General features: G+C 32.1%; 1 long non-coding RNA gene across 4 annotated transcripts in view; it reads right to left on the bottom strand.

Annotated features, from left to right (window-relative positions):
- The window catches only part of LOC143229199 (uncharacterized), a 58,905-nt gene that overhangs the window by 40,926 nt on the left and 2,320 nt on the right, over positions 1-15,659 (bottom strand). For 2 of the 4 annotated variants that reach the window (XR_013015731.1, XR_013015730.1), the window contains exons 1-2: positions 11,503-11,775; positions 6,039-6,251 (exon numbers count right to left, since the gene is read on the bottom strand). This is a non-coding gene — a long non-coding RNA (uncharacterized LOC143229199). The other 2 variants (XR_013015733.1, XR_013015732.1) reach the window with 2 other exon arrangements.

Below are 15,659 nucleotides of genomic sequence, written 5' to 3'. Positions count from 1 at the left end.
ATCACACATAGAATAAGATTTCTTCTTAAAAGGTCCTGAAATCATCTACAGCTTTGATAAATATGATTCTTTTTGAAAATTACAGAAATATAGATAGCAATATATCCAGGAATGTCAATATCCAAAATTTAAAATAAAACCACTGTACAATACACAGTAAGAATAAGAAATCAATAAACTAACACATACAAATAGAGCTACGGGGAAAACTGTACTTGAATATGAAATATAATTTTCAAATGTTTCTTCTTCCGAAAAGCTACATCGAGATTTCAAAAGTTAATGGAAAGCAAAAGTGTTGCTGATAATTTCTTTAAAAAAGAGTAATTAAACGATAAAATATATAATATTTTAAAACTAAAAAGCGTACATCTGTATATACACATACATATAATTACAAGAACAAAGAAGAGTTTGTAAAATAGATACTTGTTTATTGCAATCCCTCAGTTATAAACATGATAAACTAATTTTTATGTAAATATTTACTATTAAGTATTAAAATTACACATTGTTGACCTAAACTAATTAATTACTTCGTTCTAAAAACACGGACTAACAAGAGCAGCTCATTTGTTAACACATATATAGATAATGTGGTAAGAAAGTATTCTGCCCATTAGTTAGAAAGTAGAAAGATAACGAAGTAAGAAATACGGCACATTAGTCCGAGAACACAGAGATTACAGATTAATGAGTAAAGTCCAGTGATTATTATTAAAACTAAACACAAGTAATGAGATCAGTTTATTAAATATTAAGTATAAATTCAAAATTCATCCAATTATTTAACTCTGTAGAGACACATTAATATTAATCCCCTTAATGTTGCTTCTGTTTTATACATATACTATTTTTAAAATCAGTAATTCTACCTTTTGTTAGGAAGCCTTTACAACTGCGACGGACAAAAACATGAAATTTCTCAATGTGATGGAAAATATGGTCTCTACAGAAGCGACATAACATCAAGTCGTTTGACTGAAGGTAAAATATAATAAGACTATAAAATCACAAGTTCATAAGTACAGTTTCGGCCAAAATGCTTGCATATTGTTCTATAATGTTACTGTCTACATGCATGGAGAGAAGATGCATATGATTGTATAAACACGTATTAGTTGTTATTGTGCTCGGTATAAGTTGTTTTGAACATTTGTTCGCCAAAATACACACACACACACATGTTTTGTGTAAAAGTGTGTTTTTTTGGTATCATTGTATTCGAAACAAATCAACGCTTCGTTCAGACAGTTTTCTCTGTAGTTCTTGTGGAGTCATGCCTCGTAACATATCAGTTGTTATAGGGCATCAAACTGTCTGACTGTCCAGAAATTGTTTGAAGAAAAATCAAAATTGCCAGAACAGTAAGACAGCTCCAGTGTACTGTATGAAGAATCCTAAAAAGTCGTTGGGTTAGAGGAAATTTGACTGGTAAATGCCGAAAAACTAGTGCCCGAGATTACCTTGTTTTGAACAGGTTAACCCGTCAAGGTCAAAAGAAGTTTAGCAACACCTTACGACGAGAAATACAGAAGAACAGTGAGAAAGAGAATGACCAAACAAGGTTATTTTGCAAGACGGACTACTTGCAAACTCATATTAACCAGACTTCACCGTCATCACGTAATACATGAGCAAGACGGCATGCCAAATTACAGTAAGGACACTGGCGACATGTCATATTTTCAGATGAGCCTTGTTTCCGGCTTGTTAAAGTTGATGGTAGGATTCATGTTCGTCGTTTGTCTAGGAACACATGAGGAAAGACTGTCTTTAACAAAGCAAACGCAAAAGAGGAGATGCAGCACATGTTTGGGCAGCTATTCATTATAATGGTAAAACTGCTCTTCATTTCCTCCAAAGAAACGTCAATGGAGCTTCCTATAGACATAAAATGGAAACTATATAGTAGAGCAAGATTTAGCGATAACTTTGTATTCCAGGATGTCAATGTTAATAGTGCGCGTTTTGTACATAGTTATTTCGGACAGGAGGACTTTGAAAGAATGCCATGGCGAGCAAAGTCTCCAGACTGTAATACTATTGGGAACTGTTAGGAAGAAATGACCAAAAAAGTGTTGACCACGACTTTAAACCGGCCACTTTACCCGAACGGTCTAGAAAGGTGGAGCACATCAGTAAATTCATAAACAGCATGCCACATCGCCTGATGGAAGTCATTGTGGTGTGAGAAGGACGAACTAAGTAATGAATGCTTAACATGAATCGACATAAGGTTACAGACGCTATTTACAATCATTTGATGTTATATTTTGTCATTATGTACGTTTTAGTAAAGTTTTGTTGTGATAATTGAAATGCCGAATCACGCGTTTTTCTACAGGTGTGTGATAAAATTGTTTGCTCTTCTAATACATTGTTCATGATGTTCATAAAAGCTGTCTCACTATACAAATTACATATGTAGATGTTTAATTTAACATGCATTACTCTGTTTGACAGCGATAAGTGTATTTGTATTCCATCTTAATGATAACGATCTTATTTGTTACAGAACATGCAAACACTTTGGCCAAGATGAAGTAATTTATGATGACGAGAAACCAACTTATAGTAAAAAATGTGTCTCAAGACGGCTGTTTGTTTCCTACTTTATTCTGGTAAAAGTTTTAATATCCATACCAGCTGTCTTGAGATACACTTTGGCTAAGACTCTTTACAAACATAGTACATTTTATTTTTTTTAGCTCATAAGGTTAGATTTCACAAGCTAAAAACGCAGCCCATTAATTAATGATAGGTATAGAGAAGATAGGCTAATACGTTCAATCCATTAGTTAATGATAATAAATTTCAAAAGTTGTAAAATTTACTCAATTAGTTAATTAGAACTGAGGCAATACGTGTTTATTAAGTATGATCTTTATTTACTGAGTACAGCAAAAGTATAAACGAAAAGTAGAATCATTTTGGTTTATTATTAAAGGGTACAGTAACGATAAAACAATACAAAAGTTGATGAGTATAGATAGATATTATAAGCTACAAAACACAACTGGTATATAAAGAGACTGACTACATAGTTGTGAGTTTTAAAAATATCGCAATTTGTAAAAGTATATGTCTTGGAAAACAGTATGGAAACGAAAAACCGGTTATTACAGCCCTTTAGTTAATAAATATCCATCCAAGAAGTAAACAAAAAGTACATTAAGATGTTGAGCCCAAACGTTATGGTATACACAGATATACACAACCTAATAAAATACAGTTTAGTTAAAATGCAGAAACGAATAGTTAAGTGTAGAAACATTAAGCCAAGAAATACATCTCATTGTTGAGTAGTATTAAGTATATCAACACGCTTTTAGATTATGAATAAAGAGAATAAAAATTAAAACATAAAACTTGTTAGTTAAATAATAAATTAGTGAAAAAGAGATAATTACTTGGTGAGTATATAAATCATTATCTAATAAATAGAAATCATTACTTGATGAGTATACAAAACATTATCTAATAAATTGAAATCATTACTTGGTGAGTGTATAAATAATTACTTGATGAGTATACAAAACATTATCTAATAAATAGAAATCATTTTTTGATTAGTATATACATCATTAGTTAATAAATATTGATCATTGCTTGATGAGTATGCAGAGCATTAGTTAATAAATACAGATCATTGCATGATGAGTATACAGATCATTAGTTAACAAATAGAAATCATTGCTTGGTGAGTATATAGATCATTATCTAATAAATAAAGATCATTGATTAACAACTGCAAAGACTTTAGCAAAATAAAATAATTAGTCTCTTAGTTATTAAGAGAGAATATGTATATTCATGTCACTTTATTCAATAAATACCTCATAATCTAATTAGCTCTGTTGTTATTAAATAAGCTATAACAAACACTAAAGGAATATACTTATGAACTCTGTTGCCTATATGTTTAATTATTTTAAAACCAATAAGTACAGCTTTTAGTTAATAAATAGTTTATTATTTAACGACAACAAAGATCCAAAGCTAATAAAGCGCCTTTCATTAGTACCGAAGTAAGATGATGAGATACCCAAAACCACTGGCTTTCAGTTATAATTAGGAAATCAATAAGTCTAATAATGCGCATAGATACAGTAAGCTTAAAAAGTACAGCCCACCAGTTAACAAATATACATGCTATATTGAAAGTATAACCAGCGGGAGAAAAATGTAGAGACAAAAGCTGAAACGCAAATCCATTAGACACCAAAAATGGAGTTCAAGCGTTATATTTGATTGGCTAAAACAACTTCAGTTTAGTTAACGAATATAAAAAACACATATATTATGGAATTAGCATAATATACCAATTTAAAGCTATAAAAACACGAGTTAAAATTCCTACACCAAAAGTTGCTCGATAGTTAATGAATACAGAGCCTTTAGATAAGAAGTGTAGATACAAAAGGTTAATAAGCAAAGTTTATGCGCAGAGGCAAAACTATCTAAGACGTGGAAAACATTAATTCGTAAGAGAGACCATACACTAACAGATACCTTCACAGAAATTACATGCTAGAAATTGCATTTAAACAGTTAATAAACATAGAGATTATCAGCCATTATATTCAGTTCATTAGGTGAAATGTATATGTATGATAAACTAAAACACAACACGTTGGTTAATGAATAGAGAAGACATAAGCTCAAAATAATAACTTGTTAGTTAAAGAGTATAGAAAACATAAGCTAAGAACAACCATCAGCATGTTAATTAACATGTCTATGACACATAATGTAAAACTCACAACCTATTAGTTAAAGAGTATAGAATACATAAATTGAAAAAGAAGAACACGTTAAATAATGTATGTTGAAAACCTAGGCTAAAAATAACATCCTTCTAATTAAGCAGGCTAGAAACTATAAGCTAAAAACAACAACTGATGTGTTAAAGAACATAAGAAATGTAAGAGGAGAATAAATATTTGCGTGTTATTATATCACGTATTACAGTTTCAAATAGCCTAAAACCGGGTTAAATAATAATTTACAAGTGAAATAACTGCATGTATGTATCAAATTTGTGAAGATTGGTACACACAGTTTCTTTTCTAATAGAAATATATTTTAATATATAAACAATAACAGAATTTACACTAACGGTGATTACAAATAAGGATGTATCTATAAGAATTTGACAAACTTACAAACAGTATTGAGCCTTTTTTTTTTTTGGGGGTGCTTGCGTCCCACAGTTTGCAAAACACTGCTTTATCCGATAAAGTCTTCGGAATAAAATAGATTCCAAGAAAGGATCGATATGTTTGGAAGTTTGCGCAAAGCTACAATAGGGCTATCTGCGCTAGCCATCCCGAATTTAGCAGTGTAAGACTAGAGGAAAGGCAAATAGCCGTCACCACCCACCGCCAACTCTTTTACAAACGAATAGTAGACTGACCGTCACGTTACAACGCCCTCACGGTGAGCATGGTTGTTGGGACGGGAAATCGAACATTCATGTGAGAAATTGTATTCATATTAGGGGAAGGAGCATAAAACAAAAAGTCTATATACTTCAGAGGGATTCACACTTAACTAAAACATAAATTTAAGAGTTCTTTGTGAAGAAACAAGATGTAAGACTTTATAACCTTGTGATGCATAAGACAGTTAGTTTCCATTATGTAAATTTCTCACGGTGATAACAATTTACAGGTAGTTTTCGAGCAAATCAGGTTTATTCTTCGACACGGTATGTAAAACTTCATGTATTGTGTAAATCAAATCACTTTTAATAACAATCCCTTGTAATGTTTATAATGTTTCTATGTTCAAAACCCTTTAATTCGTGTGTTGAGAAGTTTGTTTTGTCTTTAACCCTTGTAAAATGGAAATAGGGGCATAGGTTCTAGCTGCATTTGATTTAGTCTGTGGGGGGTTGTTGCTAGATATCGTTGTTCAAAGTCACATCTACATTGGCCAAAAGGTAGTGGAACGGAAAACCTAGAGACCTAAATTTGCAATATTTTTTTTACACTTGACTAACGTAAAATTGCAAAAAAAGAAAACACACATACCTGTCTTTGGGAATTACTACAGCTGTACATAACGTAATGAACAAATATCTCCGTCTGGAAACGAGGTCAACAGCGCTTAAATTCAGTAAAATAAGGCTTCAACTTGTACCTTTGTTCAATCGTCGTATGCCTCAAATAGTTGAAGAACTAAAAGTGCCTTCACGCTATTCCATACGAAGAAGACGGTCAGATGGACACAGCGCCTAAGGATATCTATATAATCGGGGTACAGCTTATTAGTATAATTAATACAGAGACAGTAGCTAACCAATACAGACCTTTACTTAACTAATGCATGAACAGTAGCTAACCGATGCACTCCTTTAGTTAACGAGTTTATAAAAGCAACAAGCTGAAATATACAGTTTTTAGTCAAAATTGTATATATATATAAATCACATAAGCTAAAACGCACAGACCAGGCATTACTAAGCATTACTATTAAGGTAGAATGTTCGGTGTTCGAATATCGCGCATGCTATACGAGCACTATGTGCGCTAGTTGTCCCTACTTTAGCAGTTGGGAACTAGAGAAAGGCAGCTAGTCATCACCACCCACCGCCAACTCTTGAGCTGCTATTTTACTGACGAATAGTGGGAGTGACCGTAACATTGTAATGACCCAACGGCTGAAAGGCGAGCATGTTTGTAGCGACGGGATTCGAACCCGCAACCCTGAAGTTACCAATAGAGCGCCCTAACCATCTGGGTAGAATGTAGAACCCATTAGATAATAAGTATAATCATAATAAGTAAAATACCCCCCCCCCTAGTACAGCGGTAAGTCTACGGATTTACAACGCTAAAATCAGGGGTTCGATGCTCGTCGGTGGACTCAGCAAATAGCCTCGTGTGACTTTGCTATAAGAAAACAAACAACCATAATAAGTAAAAATATCTCATTCTTATATGGTTTACAAGTGAAATTACAACCCATTAGTTAATCTGTATGGACACCATACCCATAAGCTAAAACGTTGAAGATGTTTAACAAGAAAGACACGACAGCTTAATAATAATAACAACCCCTGAGCTAACGAAAATGAAGCTCAAAAGTTAAATATAATACAGCCTATTATTTAATACGTATAATGAAAAATAATACAACACATTATTTCGTGCATGTATTAAAAACAATATATTATTTAATATGTACATTGAAAATAATATAAAAGATTATTTAATAAGTATTATAAAAATACTACAACCCATTATTTAACAAGTATAGTTACGAAGCTAAAATATACAGTCCTGAAGTAAAGAAATAAAAAGACTAAAAGGTAAATACAGTAAATTAGTATAAACACGGGGATATATCCAACACAGCATTTCAATCAATGGGTCGAGGAGGAGCAAGTTTACAGACGTAGCTCGTTAATTAATAAACTCCCATATTAACAGATAACTAGTGCAAACATAATACGGTAGCAAATAAGACCAATTACTTGGCGAATACAGAAACAATTAACTAAAAAGTAATTTCCGTTAGTCAATAATTACAGCGATAATAAACGTAAAAATGCACTACATTAAATAATAATTACAGATATAAAAAAGAACAACATGGGATCAGTACAGGGACTATAAGGTATAACGCATCTTTGATTAGTTAATGATATAATGTGTACGAGTTAAAAAAAAGAACGACCGTTAGTTTATGATTATAAGAAAAATAATCCAATTTATATAGTTCAAGAGCTAGTAATGAAAAGAACAAACCCTAGTGATTGAGAAGTATCAATTAAGAAAGATAAAATTCATAATCTGATAAAATAGTTAGTTACATAATAAGAGTAGTAAAAGTCGTTTTAATGAAAATAAAACAACTAAAATAACCATGTAACGTCATATGCTCATGAATATGGTTATCCATGAACACTTTCTACATTTCTGGTGTTATCAGGGTAATAAAGGGCAGGCAGGCTTGTTGAGGTTTGGTGCATAACCTCTATGTATATAGTGTAGCCCCCTACCATTATTTGTTTGTGATGCCAAAGTGGGCTAAAATGCAAGAAGACCCAATCATGATAAAGGTTTACAAGTATGTTTCCAGAGCCGCTGAACTCAATCTGTCGTCGGATCTTGCATTTCTGTCCTCACTAGGACACCATATAAAAGTACAACCTCTTTGTCAATGAGTATAGAGCCCATAAAATAAGAACTCCCTTTTAGTTAACGAGTATAGAGACCACAAGGTAAGAAATGCATCCTTTTAGTCGATGAGTATTGAAAAGAAAAGGTAAGAAGTGCAACCTTTCAGCTGACGAGTATAAATACCATAAGGTAAGAAGTGCTTCCTTTTAGTTAATTATAATAGAAGCCAGAGCGTAAGAAGTGCAACTTTTAACCATTGAATATAGAAATCAGAATGTTAGTACAGAGACTAGGAAGTAAAAAGTGTAGTCTATTAATTATTAAGTATAGAGACCAGAAGGTAAGAGGAGCAGCCTTTTTTTTAAGGAGTATAGAAACCATAAGATAAGGAGTGGAGCCTTATAAACAATGATTATAGAAAACAGAAGGTAAGAATGGCGGCCTTTTAGTTATTGAGTATAGAGACCGGATGCTAAGAAGCGTAGTACATTACTTATTGAGTATGGAGACCAGAAGGTAAGAAGTGTAGTACATTACTTATTGAGTATGGAGACCAGAAGGTAAGAAGTGTAGTACATTACTTATTGAGTATGGAGACCAGAAGGTAAGAAGTGTAGTACATTACTTATTGAGTATGGAAACCAGAAGGTAAGAAGTGTAGTACATTACTTATTGAGTATGGAGACCAGAAGGTAAGAAAAGCACCTTTTTTACTTAATGAGTATAGAAACCATAAGGTAAGGAGTGGAGCCTTATAAACAATGATTATAGATAACAGAAGGTAAGAATGGCGGCTTTTTAGTTATTGAGTATAGAGACCGGATGCTAAGAAGCGTAGTACATTACTTATTGAGTATGGAGACCAGAAGGTAAGAAGTGTAGTACATTACTTATTGAGTATGGAAACCAGAAGGTAAGAAGTGTAGTACATTACGTATTGAGTATAGAGACCAGAAGGTAAGAAAAGCACCTTTTTTACTTAATGAGTATAGAAACTAGAAGTTAAGAAGTGCAGCCTTTAAGTTAGTTATGATAGAGAATAGAAGGTAAGAAGTGCAGTCTTTTAGTCAATGAGTATAGAAACCAAAAGTTAAGAGGTCTTTTAGGTAATGAGTATAAATATCAGAAGGTAAAAAAGACAACCATTTAATTGATGAGTTTGGAGATTAAGAGAAAAGAAAGACAAGTTTTTAGTTAAAAAAATTAGAGAATAGAAAAAAATAAGTGAAGCATTTTAACCGATGAGTGTAAAGATCAGAAAGTAAGAAGGCACCTTTTTAGTTAATGAATACAAAGACCACAACGTAAAAAATGCAGCATTTTAGTAATTAAGTACAGAAATCAGAATGTAGTTAATGAGATATAAAGATAAGAAAGGGAAAAAGTGCAGCCTTTTAGAAAAAAATGGGTATTGAAACAAGAAAGAAAGAAGTACAGCTTATTAGTCATTTAGTATAGAGACCAGAAAGTAAGAAGTACAACCTATTAGTTATTTAGTATAGAGACCAGAAAGTAAGAAGTACAACCTATTAGTTATTTAGTGCAGAGACCACAAAGAAAGAAGTACAGCTTATTAGTCATTTAGTAGAGAGACCAGAAAGAAAGAAGTACAACTTATTAGTCATTTAGTATAGAGACCAGAAAGTAAGAAGTACAACCTATTAGTTATTTAGTGCAGAGACCAGAAAGAAAGAAGTACAGCTTATTAGTCATTTAGTAGAGAGACCAGAAAGAAAGAAGTACAGCTTATTAGTCATTTAGTATAGAGACCAGAAAGTAAGAAGTACAACCTATTAGTTATTTAGTGCAGAGACCAGAAAGAAAGAAGTACAGCTTATTAGTCATTTAGTAGAGAGACCAGAAAGAAAGAAGTACAGCTTATTAGTCATTTAGTATAGAGACCAGAAAGTAAGAAGTACAGCTTATTAGTCATTTAGTATAAAGACCAGAAAGTAAGAAGTACAACCTTTTAGTTAATTATAAAAGAGATCAGAAGGTACAGAAATGTGAAAAGTGCAGCCCCTTTAGCTAATAAGTGTAAAATGTATAAAGTAAGACGTGCGCCTTCTAGCATAGAACCTCTTGCCAGAAGGTAAGAAGTGCAGTCTTTACGTTAATAAGAAAAGAGAGCAGAAGGTAAGAGGTCCAGCTTTAATTTAACGATTATAGAGGCTAAAAGCTAAGAAGTACAGTCTTTAGGTCAATGAGTAGAAACCAGAAAGTAAGAAAAACAGCCTTTTAGTTAAATAGTATAGAGACCGGAAGGTAAGAAGAGCAGCCTATTAGTTAATAAGAGGCCAGAAAGTGAGAACAACATGTAACGTCCATCTTTTCGAGTTAAATAAAACATCAGTGCATTGAAGTGATATATGTATAAAGAAAATATAATATTAGAACGTCGCTCGAGTAATCAGTAATCGAAATAAAGTTCGGTTGTTATTTGTTTTGTTACATTTACTATAGTGGCTACGAATCAAAATTAAACATAAGCTTTTTTGAAAATCACAAATATTTAGTCCTCTTGAATTACTTGAAAGATTCAGAAGCAAGTATTATTTTAATTGGTCCTTAAACAAGTTCGTCAGTTTATTGGTATTGAGTACCTAAAGTAAAGAATTACACATTAACGTGTACAAATATACATTATATTCCTTTGAATATTTGAACAATATCCTCAAAATAGGAAACACATCAGTGTCATAACACTATCATGTAAAACTGACATAACAGTCTCTAACTATGTAACGGTAGGCATGACCGTAAGTATTGTGAACCTATTTATCATTACGATGTCTTCTTTCAGATTACATTCACACTTTACATATTACGATATCCACTTTCGAATTATTGTAACATTTTACCTCCTTACGACACCAACATTTAAAAGTGCTAGAGCCTTTGTAACATTTTCCTGTTTTCACTTAAACCAATAAAAAAAAAAATTTCTTTATCAGTGTTATATAATCTCGACACTTCCTTGTGAATGCTAAGGTTAACTTGGGAAGTAGTTATGATTAATAACATAATTAAAATATTGTTTTTCTTCTTATTCGAAGCATAGTTTAAAAACTTACATAAGTTACTATATGAAGAATGCTTAGTGAGAATAAGATCTAGCTAAAAGTAATTATTGAGTTCACTCTTTCACTCGCAACATCTGAAACCATCGGATCTTTTTGCCATTAGTAAAGCATCTAATTCGTAATTCATCTAAATAATTACAATATTCTTTGCTTTTCAAGAATTTGCTTGAAATTTTGGAGTACTTAGGTTAAATTCGTTGCTTTCCAAAAATTACGTTCTCTGTACATTTTAGAAACCATTCTCATGAACCTTCTCTCCGGCTGATAAAATAAATCAAACAACTGACCATCCTCTTTATCATCTCTTCGAATTCTTCAGATAACCGTTTAAAATCATCACAAATTAATAAATGTCCTGATCAACAACATTTACAGTAAAACAAAACACTTATAGTTTCTATAGCTAGCCCTTTCGCTCCTTCCTTGTCACTCTGCGCTACATAGCTCGTTCATCACTGGAAGCGCTCACATCACGAGAAACACAGTAATCGTCTTTTGTTTGAAACTTTTATTAACATTAAAAGTCATCAGAGCGTTATATTATATGTAATGCACGCTGTTGTTTCTCCGTACTGAGAATAATCAATCTTTTGCCCTGGAATGATGACGTTATTATTAGGGAGGAGCCGCTTAATGAAGACCGACAAATGCTCTTTTGCTCTTTTTCTTTCAAAAATGGATGACGTCCGAAAAAGGGGTAGTGGGTTGGTTCTGTGATGATACCTTATTAAAGACTGGATTATACGACGTAGAAAAAATCAATATGGACGGGATATAATTAAAATAACATAAGGTATTCAAAAGTAATCGCAGTGATATTCTTTCAAACGAAAAATGTAACGTGTCTTCAAAAGATGCAACAGCACAAAATGTCAAATTATTGAATTGGACATTTATCCGTCGTTTGTTCGTATGACGTGAGTTATCTATCATGAGAACCATTTAGTATAAGATATTTCTTTCAGGTTCAAACGTGTCAACGCTGTTATTGTCTTATTTGTGAGTTGTTTTTATAACTTAAATCGTCTATTTTTGTTCCAAATGCAATTGTTAATAATAGTTGTTTGCTCGAAAATTCAATTGATATTTTAAACCAATGAGAATATAATAGAATTGGGGAAAAGACCATTGTTAAGATCTCCTTCAAAAACAATATTTATTTTTTCTAATAGACAAAGAATACAATACAATTTTACTTTATGATGTTGTAGTTGCTCTACTTACTCAGAAGTTCTTACAACACATGGTTTGTTGTTATTCATCATTGATCCAGCTGTTTCCTCATAACTTGTTTAAAGTTTGATTAAAATGAGCTGTATAACATACTGTTAGCCTATCTAGTTAAATGATCATTTTAGTTGTATTGCTTTTTGCGTTCTCTGGTGACTCAGTGGTAATCATCAGGTCTTATAACAGCCAAAAATCGGGTTTGATACCTCAAGTAGCCACAGCAAAAAACTTTTTCTCGCTCCGTATTTTGTATCTTTTTTTTTATGTTCCTCACTGTGTTTTTAATTTGTTTAATAAAAATGACTGTCTAAAATGTTTCATTTATATACTTTTTTACTTAGTTGCTCTATACTGCTTTTTCATTACTTTGTTTTTCAATTAATTATTTTGCTTCAGAATTTTCGCGCAAAGTGATGAAAGTATACATCTGTCTAATTTTAATAAGCTAGAGAAAGGACAGCTAGTCAATAGCACATATTGTTAACTCTTGGGCTACTCTTGTCTGACTGAATAGTATAATTTTGTTTTCACTCTTGTGACACACCTAAAACTACGGAATAATTTTTTTTACGGCAACGGTCTGTGAGTCACGAATTATCGAATTTACATCTGAACATCTCAGCCAATAAGCCGTCTCAGCCTAAATAAGTGAGTAAAGCATTCTACTTATACAATTGTTTTTGGCTCATATATTTGTATTTTTTGGGTTTTTTTCATACGTCTCACTCTGTTTTCGTCAATTTAATTCAATGATTACTTAGATCATTTTTAGTAACATCTCATAAATGTTGTATAAATGATATACAAAACTGTTATATCTAAAGTATTCTTTTTACTTCTTTGAAACGTTTTATTTGTTAATTTGTAATGTTAGTAAGTTTTATGTTTGGTATCAGTGTTCTTAGCTTCGTTGAATGCTGTAGTAATTCAAGAATAAATCTAGCGCACACTTACTTGACCTCCGTAACAGTCAGAGATTCTAGGATCAAGACGGGACAAGGTAGTGATTTATACTATGAATATGAAAAATACGAGACTCATTGTAAAGCAAAATAAACATAAACTCTTTATTTCTCAGGTATAAAAACTGTCAATCCTACGAGTGGAAAAGACTATTGCATTGTGATAGGTGAAAAAAGATATATAAAAAAGGCATATAAAGGTGAAGTAAAGTTCAATCATACTAAAAGAAAGTTAACGTATGAAACTTCAATAGTAAATCTTGACTATTTGAGGACAGGAACTCTTCCTGAAGATTATGAGGAGTCTGCCTGAAAATAGAAGCAGCCAAAATTACATTTACTATGCGGATTCTCTATATAATAAGTAAACTAGAAAGGCAGATCATAAGATTCCAGAAGTATTCCGATTGTGTGATTCATAAAGCAAGGTAAAGTAGCATGCAATACAGCAATCTAATGAAAGAGTATGTATCTCATACATAGCTTCATTGATCGAATCTACAATACAAAGTAATACCTTAAATGGAATTTAACGCATAATTTCAGCCGGATTAATACACACTATACGACAGTGAAGTCAGTCATATTTGCATATTACAACATTGTGTAAGCTTTTGTTATTTTTATTTGAAGATGTTATTAGGAGCTGCTTTTCTGAAACTTTAGCCTTTTGTTTAACCACACTACGAAGAATAATGATATCACACTGAATATTTATTCATGATCATCAAAGCTTCGTCTTTGAATTTTGTTTCACGGGGAAGTTTTGACAGATATCTGTTTTCTCTAACCTAAATGCAACCGTTTCCAAAAGGTTTGTGAATCTTTTTAAACCTTTTCCTGTCTGCTAGTTACGGATAAGGATGAATTCAAAGTTTTTGCGGGGTCTTGTATTTCACTGTGTTCTGGTAAAATATATTGGCTTCGCCAGGATAGTTATAATACCATAACCCCTGGGACAGCAGAAATTATTCGTATTTACAGGAATTCGATTTCCCTCGGTGGATACAGCAGATAGTCCGATGTGGATTTGCTATAATAAAACACACAGATAATACCATTTCTCTCTCAATTTAAAAAAGACTGATTTACCAACCATATTAGCAAGTTACTGGTTTTACCTGACTGGGGAATAATATCGCTTTAGTTTCAATTAACAGCGTAATAGTTCATCTGTTTACAGCAATCGTAATATTTAAACTACGACACTCTGAACGATTATAAAGAGCAGGATGAATCTAGTATTTCACTGTTCTTACATGCTGAGCATAAAGCTTTTTCTTACTAATCACGTTTTATGATTCATAATTCAAGACACTCATTAAACGTCACAAGTTAAATAACTATATTATTCGCCATAATATCGTGTAAAAGTGATAAGTAACAATAAACAAAAGAGATGACAGCTCTTAAATTGATGACACAGTACTCAACACATAATGTCCTCTATATTCGATTCAACAAAATAACAGTTATCTTTAAGTAAATATGTGAGCATAATTTCTGAACTTCAACTTTAACGGGTACTTACAGAAAAGTCAACCCTTAATCTATAGAGCTACTTGAACATAAATATGTGTGTGTAGAAAGTGTATTAATAGCAAGATTGCTCTATAGGTTCTGATTGATATCCATTGAATACAAGAGTTAACGCTTATCATAGTTGAAGAATGTAAAACTTAGAGCAAAGATAAAGAGACCAAAGCTTATAACGAAAATATATAAGTACTAAATTTTAAAAGTAAGTCGAACTGATATCACTAGTACGATTGGCAAACTAGACATGTCTTTTCAAGTCTCCTACAAAACTCATTGGAAATGAACTTCAACTTTAAAAATAAAACTCTGTAATGATCATCCTAACCAAATAAAGGTCATTATCAGTTTTGTATTATCTTGTGTACGTCAGGTCAGTGGTACTAAGGCTTAACAAACCAATGACATCTCAGATACATTCTAATAGCGACAATTAAAATGGTTTGGAATTTTTAGGACAGCCAAAATCTATAAATATATAAAAATTATGATTATTTAGAATTAATGTTATAGAAGACAGATTTAATATTATTAATATTGCATAAACCCTGTTCTATAAACTATGAAGATATTGAAAAATTATTTACCGTAGACAAGGTCCTTGATCTTTAGTTCTACACATGTATAAATTCTGATCCCTAGTCTACGAAAACATTTAACAGTTATTTATAGTAGGCACACCATTTAATTTTTAGTTATACAAGCGTATAAGTCCT

Source organism: Tachypleus tridentatus, chromosome 10 (genome assembly GCF_004210375.1).
Source record: "Tachypleus tridentatus isolate NWPU-2018 chromosome 10, ASM421037v1, whole genome shotgun sequence".
NCBI classification, from domain to species: Eukaryota; Metazoa; Arthropoda; class Merostomata; order Xiphosura; family Limulidae; genus Tachypleus; species Tachypleus tridentatus.
Note: the sequence above shows the minus strand (reverse complement) of the source record. Positions and strands in the feature narration are given on the sequence as shown.